Source organism: Petaurus breviceps, unplaced genomic scaffold (assembly GCF_028583685.1).
Source record: "Petaurus breviceps papuanus isolate PSGF00001 unplaced genomic scaffold, PetGlider_PUasm1.0 387, whole genome shotgun sequence".
NCBI lineage: Eukaryota > Metazoa > Chordata > Mammalia > Diprotodontia > Petauridae > Petaurus > Petaurus breviceps.
The window spans coordinates 535,319-549,193 of record NW_027186308.1 but is presented as its reverse complement, the minus strand read 5'-3'; positions in this window follow the sequence as shown (position 1 = coordinate 549,193).

Sequence of the window (13,875 nt, the reverse complement as noted above, 5' to 3'; positions counted from 1 at the left end):
CAAAATGACATCACTATGGTAAAGGTACCTTCTAATGTGTCTGACTGTGACTTATTAGACCAGTACGAGCTCAGAATACTCTACCATAGGTCGAGCACAAATAGTCCATTTGGGATGGATTCTCTGAATTTGTGTATCCTGCATTTCCTCTGAGCTGTCTCAATTCTGCTTTGCTCATAGAGCACAGACTTTCTCTGATGTGGGCACGCCATGCAGGGTGGTCCTGTGCCAGTATCTCCCATGTCACACAATCAGTTCTGAAGTTCTTGAGAAAGACCTTGAGGGTGTCGTTGTATTGCTGCTTCTAACGTCCATGTGAACACTTGCCTTGTGTGAGTTCTCCATAAAATAGTCTTTTTGGCAAGTGTATGTCGCCAGTCCATCAGAATTGTGCTCCCTGAAGCAGATTTTTAATGTTTGGCAGTTTATTTTGAGTAAAGATCTCAGTGTCTGGTCTCTTGTTCTGCCAGGTAATCTTCAGAATCTTCCTAAGACAATTCAAATGGAAGCATTTCTGTTGCCTGGCCTGGCACTGGTAAACTATCCAGGTTTCACAGGCAGACAACAATGAGGGCAGCACTATGACTGTAGACCTTCAGTTTGGTGATCAGTCTAATAACTCTTCTCTCCCACATTTTTTGTGGGAACTTCCCAAACACTGAGCAAGCTCTGGCAATGCGTGCATCAACCTCATCATCAATGTGTGCATCCCTGGAAAGTACACTGCCAAGGAAGTGAACTTATCCACAGTATTCAGAACTTCCCCATTTGCTGTAGCCAATGGATCCATATGTGGATGATGTGGTGGCGGCTGATGGAGCACCTGGGTTTTCTTGGTGTTCATTGTTAGGCCAAAATTAGCACAAGCCACACAGAATTGATCCATGCTTTGTTGCATCTCAGCTTCAGAGGCTGCACTGAGAGCACAGTCATCTGCAAACAGAAAATGCTGCACCAACACTCCCTCCACTTTGGTCTTGGCTTGTAACCTTTTCAAGTTGAAGAATTTACCATCAGTGCTTAGCTGACCTTGATGCCGTGTTCAACCTCATTGAAAACATTTGACAACATGGCTGAAAACATCATGCTGACTGGTGACTAGGAAGGCACCAGAGCATTGTCCATTATCTAGAACGTGGGCAAGCATTATGTCATGAAATTGATGTATAATGCTGATGAACTTCTCCAGGAAACCACATTTTGCCTTGATCTTCCACAAGCCCTTATGACTAATAGTATCAAAGGACTTGGTCAGTTCTACAAATGTTGTGTACAGTCCTCTGTTCTGCTCCTGGCATTTCTCCTGGAGCTGTTGGGCAGCAAACACCATATCGACTGCTCCTTGGCCCCTTCTGAAGCCATGCTAGTTCTCAGGTAGACAAGCATCTTCCAAGTGAAGGATTAGTCTATTAAGGAGGCCGCTGGCAAGAATCTTGCCAACAATGACTATAAGGGAGACCCCCTGTGATTGTCACAGGATAATCCATTTCCTTTCCCTTTATAGAGGTGGACAATGGAGGCGTCCTCGAACTCCTGAGGGGGATGACCTCCTCTTGCCATATAAGCTGGAACATTTCAGTCAGCTTTTATATGAGCAATAGATCACCTCCCTTGTAAATCTCAGCTGGAATAGACTCAGGTGCTTTGCCACCAGAATAGGCTTAATAATAAAAGAGAAACAAAAAAGTCACTGAAGAGAACTCCTTAAAAAGCAGAATAGGCCTAATGGAAAGGAGGTACAAAAATTAACTAAAGAAAATAATTCCTTAAAAATTAGAATTGGAGGGGTGGCTAGGTGGGCGCTGGCTCTGGAGTAAGGAGGACCTGAGAGTTTAAATCCGGCCTCAGATACTTAACACTTACTAGCCACATGACCTTGGCTAAGCAGAGTATTTGCACTTTATCTTTTTTTTGTGGTTTTTTCTTTTGGCCTGTTTCTTCTTTCACAACATGACCAATATAAAATATGTTCTACATGATGGCACATACATAACCTATTTAAAATTCTTACTTCCTGGAAGGAGAAGGGGAAAGGAAATTTGGAACTCAAAAAAAAAATGTTAACTGGATGTTTTAAATTGTCTTTCCATGTAACTGGAAAAAATAAAATACTATCAAAAAGAGAAAAAAAAAGTCAGGCTCTGTCCGCTTGGGAGTAGAGAGGCATTGTCCCAAGCTTCAGGCCGTTTTCAGAGCTAGTTCTAGGGATCTGTAAGTACTCAGTGCTTCCAAAGTGGTGTGCTCCTGGGAGAGGTGTGGTCATGGCTCCCCTGGCCTTGACCCCGGCAGGACCCCGACTTCCCCCGAGCCCCATGCTCCTGCAGCCACAAGGACTAATGCTCCTGTCCACCTTGGAATGTGACCAGGGCCCCTGCTCCCCTGTGATTGACATAAGCGCTTATCTCTGCCCCGGAACTGCCCCGGAACTGCTATGGGCAATAGAGGAGCCAGTCAGCCCCAGCTGCCCTCAGTGCCAGCAAAGTGTCTGATCCCCTTCCTGTCTCTGGGCTGAGAGCTCCCACAGCTGCTGCTGCTGCCAGGCTCCAGACTGGCTCCCGCTCCAGCATCACAGATACCACCAAGCTCTGTAGTTGTCCTGGGCTAGAAAAACCTCTCCCTGTGACCTTTATTGACTCTGCCACCCCCAAATAGGATCTGAGGTGTCATTTTAAATTTGCTTGGAGGGGAACGTTGGGAGAGTTCAGCTGGGTGGCTGCCTGTACTCCACCTTCTTGTCTCCACACACAAGGTGGGCTCAGTGATTATGAGAGAAGCAAGAAGGCCAGAATGGCTTGAATGTAGGGTGGGTGAAGGGGTGGAAGGTAGGCAGGAAAGCTTGGGGCATGCATGAGGGTGAGGGAGCTGTGCCCTGGGGCTGGAGCAGAGAAGAGTGTGAGGATGGGATGATGGACAGGTGCCTCCCATGTGGGGGCCTGGACGGCCTCACTCAGGCATTCATGAGACTGAACTCAATGTGGTGGAGGGGAATGTTGTGTGGTTTGAGCAGAGGCATGACCTCACATGAGGAAGGAAGCTTAATCTGGCAGGCCATGAGCCCAAGTCTCTCCTAAATCCAAATCCAGTCAACTCTCCCCTCTTCCATGCTACCTCTGCTGGGAGAAATTGGCTTAGTGTATTCCTCTCATTTTTCTCAGGATCCATCCAAGTAAGTCATGTGTCTCTGGGTGCCCACCATTCTTTTTTTTTTTCTTTTTGGAGGGGGGAAGGCAGGGCAATTGGGGTTAAGTGACTTGCCCAAGGTCACACGGCTAGCAAGTGTTAAGTGTCTGAGGCCAGATTTGAACTCAGGTCCTCCTGATTCCAGGGCTGGTACTCTATTCACTGTGCCACCTAGCTGCTCCAGTGCCCACCATTCTTTATGGAGTAGCTCCTGGATTGGATATTGGGGGTTTTCTCTTTTGTTTATTTTTAAGGGATTGATTGACACTTTTCTTCCCTTTTTTCACATCAACACTCCCCCCACATCTACCCAACTCTCTTCTCCCCTTCTCCCCAAAAAGGCCTTTTTAGCAGCAAAGTTTGATCACAAAAGCTAATCTATCAGGTGGCTGGGTCTGGAAATGTCTGGCTCCTTTGGCAGCTCAAGTACCCATCCCCTCTCATCCTCGCAGGTAGCGTCTCCCTCCTCAGGCGTGGCAGGTGTGGAAGCATCTTCCAGGATTCTCCTCTCAGAGGACGCTGACACAGTGGCTGCCCAGACCGCCACATATGACACCTCTCCCTGTCTCGTGTCTTGCTGCCTGCGCCCAGCTCTGTCTAGGAAGCTCCAAATGGAGTGACTGGTGTGGGCTGAAAGCTCACGGCCTCGCTTGTCTTCCAGGCCATCCAAGCACCCACAGCTTCATAGAAACAGGGTCTGGAAAGGTCACCAGAGACCCAGCTGGCCCAGGTGCACAAAGTTCGACTCTCCCGGTGTGTGCCAGATTAGGGAAACTTTCTCTGAAGAGAGGCCTGCTCCAAGACATGCATCACTTTCTTAGGCTCTCCAAACTCCACTCCATTGCCCACCAATACAATTCTGTGTGGAATATGCAGGTGGATTCTGTGTGTGAGGGCTTCCCCCCATAAGAACAAAGCTTTCTTAGATATGGCCCATGTAATGGAGTCTGAAATAGGTATAGAACCGTGAGCTTGATAAAAACGGCCAACATTCATAAAGCACTCACTGCGTGCCAGGCAATTGAGAAGTGCTTCACAGTTATCTCAGTTATGCTAAGAGGAGGGCTTCTAGTGGAGGACCCTGCAGAGCTGCTTCTTCGGGAGCATCCACAGACATTTGGTACCTGGTGCCCAAGCGTCCTCCTGCCATGGCTGCACAGACAGCCCTGCGCCACTCCCAGCATCTCTGCTGCCTTCCCTCAGGGGAGTGAGGTGACTGCCTTGCTTATAGCCTGTCATGTGGAAAGGCAGAAGGCCTTGGGACCTCTTCCCAAGAAATGGGGCTTTCTTGACCTTTTTCATTCATTATTTTCTGTTCTAGGTGAAAAGAGTGGATTCTCTTGGCAGTTTCAAAGGCCACTGTGGAGCTCTAAGAGTCAGGAACCAGTCAGCCCAGCCCAAATTTAGGGATGGTCTAAAGAGCCCAGAGGGAGCTAAAGAAGCAATGGCCTCCCAGAAGGATGCCTCGGGGACTGTGGCAGCATTTGGACATGATGCTGGTCAGACTTAGGGGCCTAATTCCTTCATTCCCACATTGACCGCTGTGGCACGCAGCAGAATGGCCCCCTTGCGGTATTGGGGAAAGTGTCTGGATTTTTGTTCTACTTCCAACTTTAATGTAAATATCCCTTTGTCCTCACTGGCCCCCAAACAGATGGGGAGAGCGCAGCTGGTGGTGGAGGCTCCAGGCCCGGCAGAAGAAAGAAGGCCTCAGGTTCTCAGGGCCCCTGAGAGGGCCCAAGCAGGAATTCTAGGGCAGCACCAAGGGCTGGACATCCTGGGCTGCACTTTCAAGTCCACTGGTGGTAAATAGCACTGAGAATGAATACATATATACACACATACATTAATACAAACATATACACACATACATATATATTTCCAATTGCATGTAAAATCAATTTTTAACTTCTTTTTTTTAATTTGGAGTTGCAAATTCCCTCTCTCCAACTCCTCCCCCCACAATGAGAAGGCAGGCAATCTGATAAAGGTTAAGCATATGCAGTCATGCAAAACATCTTTCCATATCGGTCATGTTGTGAAAGAAAACACAGGCCAAAACCACAACGACAACCTATGAAAAATAAAGTAAAACGCGGGCTTCGATCTGCATGCGGACAACGCCAGCTCCCTCGCTGGGGACGGGTAGCGTTTTTCATCATGAGTTCTTCAGAGTTGTCTTGGACGGTTGTAGTGCTGAAAAAGGGCTCAGTTATTCACGAGTGATCATCTTACGGTGCTCCTGTGACTGTGTTCATTGTTCTCTTGCTTCTACTCATTTCACTTTGCACCAGTTAATCTAAATCTATCCAGCTTTGTCTGAAACCTTCCTGCTTGTAATTTCTTATAACACAATGGTTTCCATCACAGGGCAGCTAGGTGACACAGTGGATAAAGTGCCAGGCCTGGAGTCAAAGACTCATCTTCCTCAGTTCAAATCCAGCCTCAGATATGTACTAACTGTGTGACCCTAGGCAAGTCACTTACCCTGGTTGCCTCAGTTTCCTCATATGTAAAAATGAGCTGGAAAAGAAAATGGCAAATACTCCATTATCTTTGCCAAGAAAACCCCAAACAGGATCATAAAGAGTTGGACACAACTGAACAGCAGGAACAAGAAAATTCCATCACAATCATATACCACGACTTGTTTGGTCATTTCTAATTGATGGACATCCTTTCAATTTTCCAGTTCTTTATCACCACAAAAAGAGTTGCATATCTTTGTGCATATAGGTCTTTTTCCTTTTCCTTTTTTTTTGTGGGGGGGTGATACAGACCTAGTAGTGGTATTGCTGGGACAGAGGGTATACACAGTTTTATAACCCTTTTAGTATAGTTCCAAATTGCTCTCCAGAATAGTTGGATCAGTTCACAATTCCACCAACAATGCATTAGTGTCCCAGTTTTCCCACATGCTCCAACATTTGTCATTTTCCTTTTTTGTCATATTAGCCAATTTAATAGGTATTTGATAGGTTGTGCCTCAGAGTTGTTTTAATTTATATTTCTCTAATCAACAGTCATTTAGAATTGTTTTCATCTGAATATAGATAGTTCTGATTTCTTCATCTGAAAATTGTTCATATTCTTTGTTTATCAATTGAAAAATAATTTGTGTTCTTATAAATTTGACTCAGTTCTCTATATATTTGAGAAATGAAGCCTTTCTTGTAAAACCTGTTGTAAAAATTTCCTCCCAGTCTTTGCTTTTCTTCTAAACCTCAATACATTGGTTATGTTTGTGCAAATTTAACCTAATTGAAATTATCCGTCTTATATCTAATAAAGCTCTATCTCTTGTTTGGTCCTAAATTCTTTCCTTATCCATAGATATGACAGATAAACTGTTCCATGCTCTCCTAATTTGCTTCAGGTGTCATCACCCTTTCTATCTAAATCATATGACCTCTTCTTGGTGTATGATGTGAGATATCGGCCCATTTCTAGTTTCCGCCATACTGTTTCCCCATTTATCCTTCTCCTTTCATCCTCTCCCTCCTCAGGATGTTCTGCTTCTGACCTCTGCCTCCCCCAGTCTGTCCCCCTCCCTTCTCTCATCCTCCTCTCCTCCTGCTTCCCTGCAGAGTAAGATAGATTCCTATACCCCACTGAGTGCACATGTTGTTCCCTCTTTGAGCCAGTTCCAAAGAAAGTAAGATGGAAATATTGCCTGCCACTACCCCCCATCTCCCCCTTCACTGTAAAAGCTTTTTCTTGCCTCTTTGATGTGAGATCATTCACCCCATTCTATTTCTCCCTTTTCCCTTCTCCCAGTGCATCCCTCCTCACCCCTTCATTTTATTTTTTTGGATATCATCCCATCCTATTCAACTCACACCTATATCTTATGTCTATGTCTACTCTTTCTAAATTCCCTAATAATGATATAATAATAATAATAAAGTTCTTAGGAGCTACAAGTATCATTTTTCCATGTAGGAATGTCAACAGCTTAACCTTGAGTCCCTTATGAGTTCTCTTTTCTATTTACCTTTTTATGTTTCCCTTGAGTCTTGTATTTGAAAGTCAGATTTTCTATTCATCTCTGGTATTTTCATTAGGAATGCTTGAAAATCCTCTATGCCTTTGAATATATATTCCCCCCCCCCAAAGGATTATACTCAGTGGTGCTTGGTAGGTGATTTTTCGTTGTAATTCTCGCTCCTTTGCCCTCCCAAATATCGTATTCCTCGCCCTCTGATCCTTTCATGTAGAAGCTACTATATCTTGTAATATTCCTACTATGCTTTCACATTATTTGAATTATTTCTTTCTGGTTGCTTGCAATATTTTCTCCTTTGCCTGGGAGCTGTGGAATTTGACTATAATATTCCTGGGAATTCTCATTTTGGGATCTCTTTCAGAAGGTGATTAGTGGATTTTTTCCATTACTATCTTGCCCCTGGTTCTAGACTATTGGGGCAGTTTTCCTTGATAATTTATTGAAATGTAATGTGTAGGTTCTTTCTTATCATAATTTTCAGGTAGTCCAATAAATCTTAAATTATCTCACCTCAATCTATTTTCCAGGTCAGTTGTTTTTCTGATGAACTATTTCACATTGTCTCCTATTTTTTTTCCCTTTTTATGAACTTAATGTCTCATGAAGTCATTAGCTTCCACTTACCCAATTCTAATTTTTTCCTTGCTTTTTGGAGGGCAATTGGGGTTAAGTGACTTGCCCAAGGTCACACAACTAGTTTTTGTGTTAAGTGTCTGAAGCCAGATTTGAACTCAGGTCCTCCTGACTCCAGGGCTGGTGCTCTACTCACTGCACCACCTAGCTGTCCCCCAATTCAAATTTTAAGGAATTCTTCAGTACTTTTTTTTGTAGCCAAGCTGTTAACTCTCTTTCTTTATTATTATTTCATTATATCACTCTAATTTATTTTTCTAATTTTTCCTCTCCCTCTCTTATTTGATTTTTAAAATCCTTTTTGAGTTTTTCTAGGAATTTTTTTGGGGGTGCTGAGAACAATTCACATTTTTCTTTGAAGCATTGGATGTGGCTGTTTTGACTATTTTCTTCTTTTGAATGTTTTTTTTTTTATCTTCTCTGTCACCATCACAACTTTCTATCGTCAGGTTCTTGTTTCATTGTTGTTTATTCATTTTCCCAGCCTATTTCTTGACTTTTAACTCTATGTTAAAATTGGGTTCTGCTCTCAGGGTGGAGGAGACTATTGTCCTAAGCTTCAGGCTTCTCAAGCTGCTGTTATCAGAGCTGTTTCGGGGCAGGTCTGTAAGTTTTCAGCTCTTCTAAATGGTATGATCTGAAGAGAGGTGAGGTCGCTGTTCTCCTGGCCTGTACTCTGGTCTATGAGTAACCACAAACACTCTTGTCCACCCTGAAACTGAGACTCTGCTTCCCTGTGGCAGCCAGCTTTGGTGTGCTGGCGCTCCTCTGTGCCCTGGGACTGTGACCTGCAACTGCATGTGGACAATGTAGCAGAGTCCTGTACCCAGGGCAAACAAGGCGCCCCCTGTAACCTTTTGACCGGTTGTCCAGCTCCTTTACTATCTGGACTGAGAGCTCTGGCAGATCAGTCACCCCCCAAGACGGGCTGCTGGTTTGTTGGGTGTGACCCACATTAGACTGTGCTCCATTCTCACCCCAGTGAGGCAGACCTTTCCTGCCACCTTTTAAGTTGTCTTGGGCTGGAATACTCTCTTTTTTTGGTCCTATCACTCCAGAATTCATTTTGAGGTGTTATTTAAAGTTGTTTGGAGGGGAGATTGGGAGTGCTTAGGCAAGTCCCTGCCTTTTGTCCTCCATCTTGGTTCTGCCTCTCAGCATGCATTTTTTTTTGATGGAACTTGCAATCCAACTTCCCTGAGAGGTGGCCACTGGCTGAAGAAGTCCTCTTTCCTCCCTGGGTCTCAGTTTCCTCAAGTATAAAATGAGGAGGTTGAACTAGATGGATTCTGAGGTCCCTTCCAGCTTTAAAATTCCAACGAGTTCCATCCAACTTTCTAAGCTTCAGTTCCCATCTGTAAAACAGAGTTAATCATAGCTCGCCTCCCCCAGAGTTGCCAAGAGGACCGAGGGAGATAAGACAGGCCCAGGGCTTTGCAAACCTTTGTGTGTCCTGAAATGTCAGCTAATGCCATTGTTCTATTCTTCCACCACTTAGGATATAGCTCTCCTCTCTCTTCTCCTGATTTTACTCACTTGGCAGTGATTTTGCAGGAAATCTCCCTCCTCTAACTGGTCCCCAGAGTCACACTTTTCCCAGCTCCCTCTTGTATGGACCAGGCTATTGAAGCATCTTAGCTACCACCTCCCTCTGCCCCAGACCCAACAGAAAGAACCTTTTCTCCCCAGCCCCCATCCAGAGATCAACACAGATAGATATGGGACTTGGCAAAGGGGCTCCTCAGTGGCTACTGAAGACCAGAAGAAGAAAGTTCTCATCATCCAAGTCCTGGGCACCAACCATGGCTGCACATCACAGGTGGGTGTGGTTTTTATTTGTGGAAATGGTGCATAAGAATAGGCCTTAACCTCTCTTGGCTTCAATGTCCTAAGGACCACTGGGCTTTTCCATCTGCCCCAAAGCTGGGCCCTCCTCTGAGGCTTGTCTTTGCCATTCTAACATGACCTCCTGGCACATCCCCAGCACTCATCATAGAGCTCAGTAAGAGAGCAAGAAATGCTTTTCCTCCTTCATTCATTTAAGCAGACATTCTGGGGCCATGACCTTCCCTCCTCCTGAGGTTATAGACGGGTCCTTTGAAGTTAATGTGGGGGCTAATAAGAGAGTGGGAGTGGCCAGCTGCCTTGGTTGGACCTGAGAGACAGCTCCCCTCATCCAGGCTTTCTTCTCCTAACATGGGTCTTAGCTCACTCCTTGCCAGGGGAATCAATAATATTCCCAACTGAGGACACTTTGTCCTTCTTTTACTTTGGGGAAGTTATAATAAAGCTCACCAATAAAGTCTCATTGCTTGGTTTGAGTCCCCAGCCAGGAAAACCTTGACCTGCCCTAGAAGTGGGTGGGGGCAGACCCTGACCCTGAGCCTCCCTCTCACTTTTTACTGTCCTGGTCTAGAACAAGTACATCTAGACCACAAAGGCTTTAGGTGAGTAGAGGTTTTCCTTAAAACCAGTAAGCAGACTAGGTGAACAGCAATTTTAAAATATAAACTTTTTAAAGGAAGGAAGATAAACTTTAGGGTAGACACACCCCACCCCACCCACAGCAGGGAGAGAGATAGAGAGGAGGTGGAGTGAGGGGAGGGGGGGAGAGACAGAGAGAGAGAGACAGAGACAGAGAGAGACAGAGACAGAGAGACAGAGAGAGAGAGAGGAAACAGAGACAGGGAGGGACGGGGAAAGAGGGAAACAGAGAGAAAGCAATGGAGAAAGAGAAGGGAAGGAGAGAGAAAGAGACAGTAACAGAGGCAAAGGGGGGAGGGAGGGAGGGACAGAGTGAAAGAGGGAGGGAGGGAAGAGAGAGATAGAGAGAAAGAGAAAGAACGGGAGAAGTGGGGTGAGGGGACGGGGGAGAGAGAGGGACAGGGAGACAGAGAGAAAGCAATGTAGAGAGAGAAGGGAGGGAGAGAAAAAGAGACAGTGACAGAGGTGGGGGCGGGGGGAGGGAGGAAATGAGAAAGAATAGGAGGGAAGGAGGAGAGGAGGGAGAAGGTCCACCATGGTTCTTAGCCAGCAAAGACAGCTGTGGTCCACGTGGGCTCTGTGGTTCAGCCCCATGATAGCAGCAGTAGAAGCAGTGACGGACGGCCCTGTTCCCCAGGAGCCCCCGTCTCCTGTCATCACAGTCTCCCAAGCACATCGCTCCTTCTTCCTGAGATTCCCCTCCTGTCTTCCCTTTCAGATGAGAGGAGAAAGAAGCTCTCTTCCCACACCTGGGCACTGGTTCCAGGGGGGCAGTTCTGTGTGTGCCCAGTGGGGAAGGGGCTCTGCTGGAACCTTTGCCTGATGGCTGGCATTGTCTCCTAATGTTGCTATTTCGTTCTAAGGAAGGTCTGCCTTGAGGGGGTGAAGGGCCCGGGCTACCCTTGACATGGCTCTTTCTTCTGACGGGTCTGAGCAGTTCATCCAGGACACCACAGGCAGGTACCAGCAGATGGGGAAAAGCTGCACAGGAGAGGGTGGGAACAGGAAGAGTCAGACTTGACCACTACAGTCTGGGACATCTTGGGCTCACTCCAGGGCTACGCAGTGGGTGCCATCCTGTCTGTAACCCAGCTCAGCTCCCAGCCCTGTCACTATGGCAACAGGCCGAAGGATAGGGGGACAGATTGGCAGGCACCTGGCAGCAACACCTGGGCAGGAGGGAATCTAGTCACAAATTCTAGCTCCTGGAAAGAGAAGCTCATTCCAGGAGTTGTTTGGTCCCGGGTGACAGCTCCTCGTGGGCAGTGACAGCCCTCGCCAGGCCTGGATGAAATGGTCTTGCCCTTCCTCTCCAGCCCTGGGAGCTCTGAGTAGTGTCTTTGCTTTCCCTGAACCTCCTTGTGGATGAAGCTTCTGCCCCAAGTCTCAGAGTTCCCGATCCTGGAATTTAATTCAACCTCTCGACAATCTGGTGCCTCAGAATGACCTGGGTTCAAATCGCACTTTAAATGCTTACTCTGTGTGACCTTAGGGAAGTCCCTCACCTCCCTGAGGCGCCTCTCCCACCTCAGTCCCCTCATCTGTAAAATGGAGGTGACCCTCCTATGGGAGCTCCACGTGGAGGGGCTGGAGGGTGGAGTGCTGGCCTCGTTCCAAGCCCCCTGTCCCATCCCCCCACCCTTCCATCCCTTTCGGGCCTCCCTGAGGGCAGGAAGTGTCTTTCTTTTGTGTCCTCAGTGCTGGCCACACCTTAGGCACTCGATAAGTGTTGATGTGGCATGTGGGCGGCTTGATCTGTGACATTCAGGAGGTCCCCTCAGTTGTCTGGGGCAGCATGCAGACCATGGACAGCAGACTTCCAGGCGTGGACCAGGCTGCCTGTGGGCCACAAATGGCTGCGCTTTCCTAAGCAGTTCTGGCTCTATGAGGGGGATCAGGGTGAGTTGATTAGGAACGTGGGGGCTCCAGGGACTCTAGCATGGCTTCCTTCAAGCTCAGGCCATGATTTGACAGCACCATTAGAGGAAGAGGGATTGCTGGGGAGCCCTTGGGGGGCATCTGCAGGAGTCCTTGGGTTCTGTGGAGAATTCCACCGAGTCTCATCGACTTGGACCCTGGAGTGAATGGCCACTGAAGCCTTGTGCCTGGTGCCAGGTGACTATGAGATCCCAGACTCTGTCTGGTCCAACCTGGTTGGGGTTTTTTCTTTTAAAATTTTTTTCAATTAACAAGCATTTATTTTCTCTCCTTTACCTCCCTCCCCCCACCATGAAAACAGGAAAACCAGGAAACCCCTCCTAACCAAGGAGCCAAGTGAGGTAGAGCATGTCCCTCTGCTGGGGGGGGGGGGGGCACATCTCTTGGACAGGTGGGGCAGAGGAAACTGAGGTCTAGAGAGGCCCAGTGACTCAGAAGCAGGCTATGAGCACAGAGCTCTTTCCACTGAATCACACTGCCTCAAACGCGGTGCTGTGGACCCTTTAGGGGGGCTGAGCAGGGGTGGGAAGAATCCCAGGGAGTCCTGTCTACCCAGAGCCCTGAAGAGACCACGGGGGCGGGGGTACCCATATATCAGTTATGAAAGAATGAACTGAAGAGGCTTTCAAAGGCCCACCTGGGCTCAGCAGCCCAGGCCTCCCACAGTGCCCACAGCCTCCTTGGCAGCTCAGGCCTCCCCCAGTGCCTGAGGGCCTGACCAGTGCCACCAAGCCACCAAGCCTTTGTGAAGTGACCGCTCAATGATAAACACCTGGGTGGTCCTGGATGTATAAGGTCAGAATGAAGAACAGTCCTTTTCCTTGGGGAGATCACCTTCTAATAGACTCCAACCCATTCCCATATGTAGACACATTTAAGGAGGGAGGGAGGGAGGATGACAAGTTCAGTAGACAAAGAAAGCCTTGAATGATGCTGAGCCTTTGGAGAGATAGAGGTGAGGAAGGAGCACTTTCCATGCCTGAGGCACAGCCTAGGCAAACATATGGGGGTGGGAGATGTAGCATTGTATACAGCAAAGAGACAGTACAATTGGAACATGGTGCATGAAGTGGGGGTGGGCTGAGAAATCTTCAGTGAATCTTAGAACCACAACAAATGTTGGGTGACCAGGGTGAGGGAGGGGCAGCAATGCCTTCGGAGGAGGACCTTGGCTTGGAGAAGGAAGGGCTGGGCTGAGAGGTGATGAGGCCTGGAACCAGGAGGGGGACTGGAGGGTGAAAGAAGGGGCCTGAATCCGAGGGAATGGAGAGGCTTGGCTCAGGCAGAAGGGGAGGGAGGAACCTGGAACCATCTGGCACCTTTGTACACCTTTAGCTGGAGACACACCCAGGATGCTTGGCGGCCTGAGTGTGTGACCAGGATGGTGTAAAGTGAGGAAGGGTGGGAGCTGATTTGTCTCCCACAAAGAACCCAAGTGGCAGGTGCTGGAGGGGACAGAAACATTTAACAGATGGGGAGATAGGGGTCCCCAAAGTGGGAGTCGTGGCTTCTGGGATCTGGGCATGGGTGGAGGAGGGGGCAGGCCAAGCCTTGGGACAAAGGTAATGGCGGGGGGAACATGGGAGCCGAGGCTCAAAGGGATCCCAAGGGTGCAGAGAGCCAGGCTGCCTTTG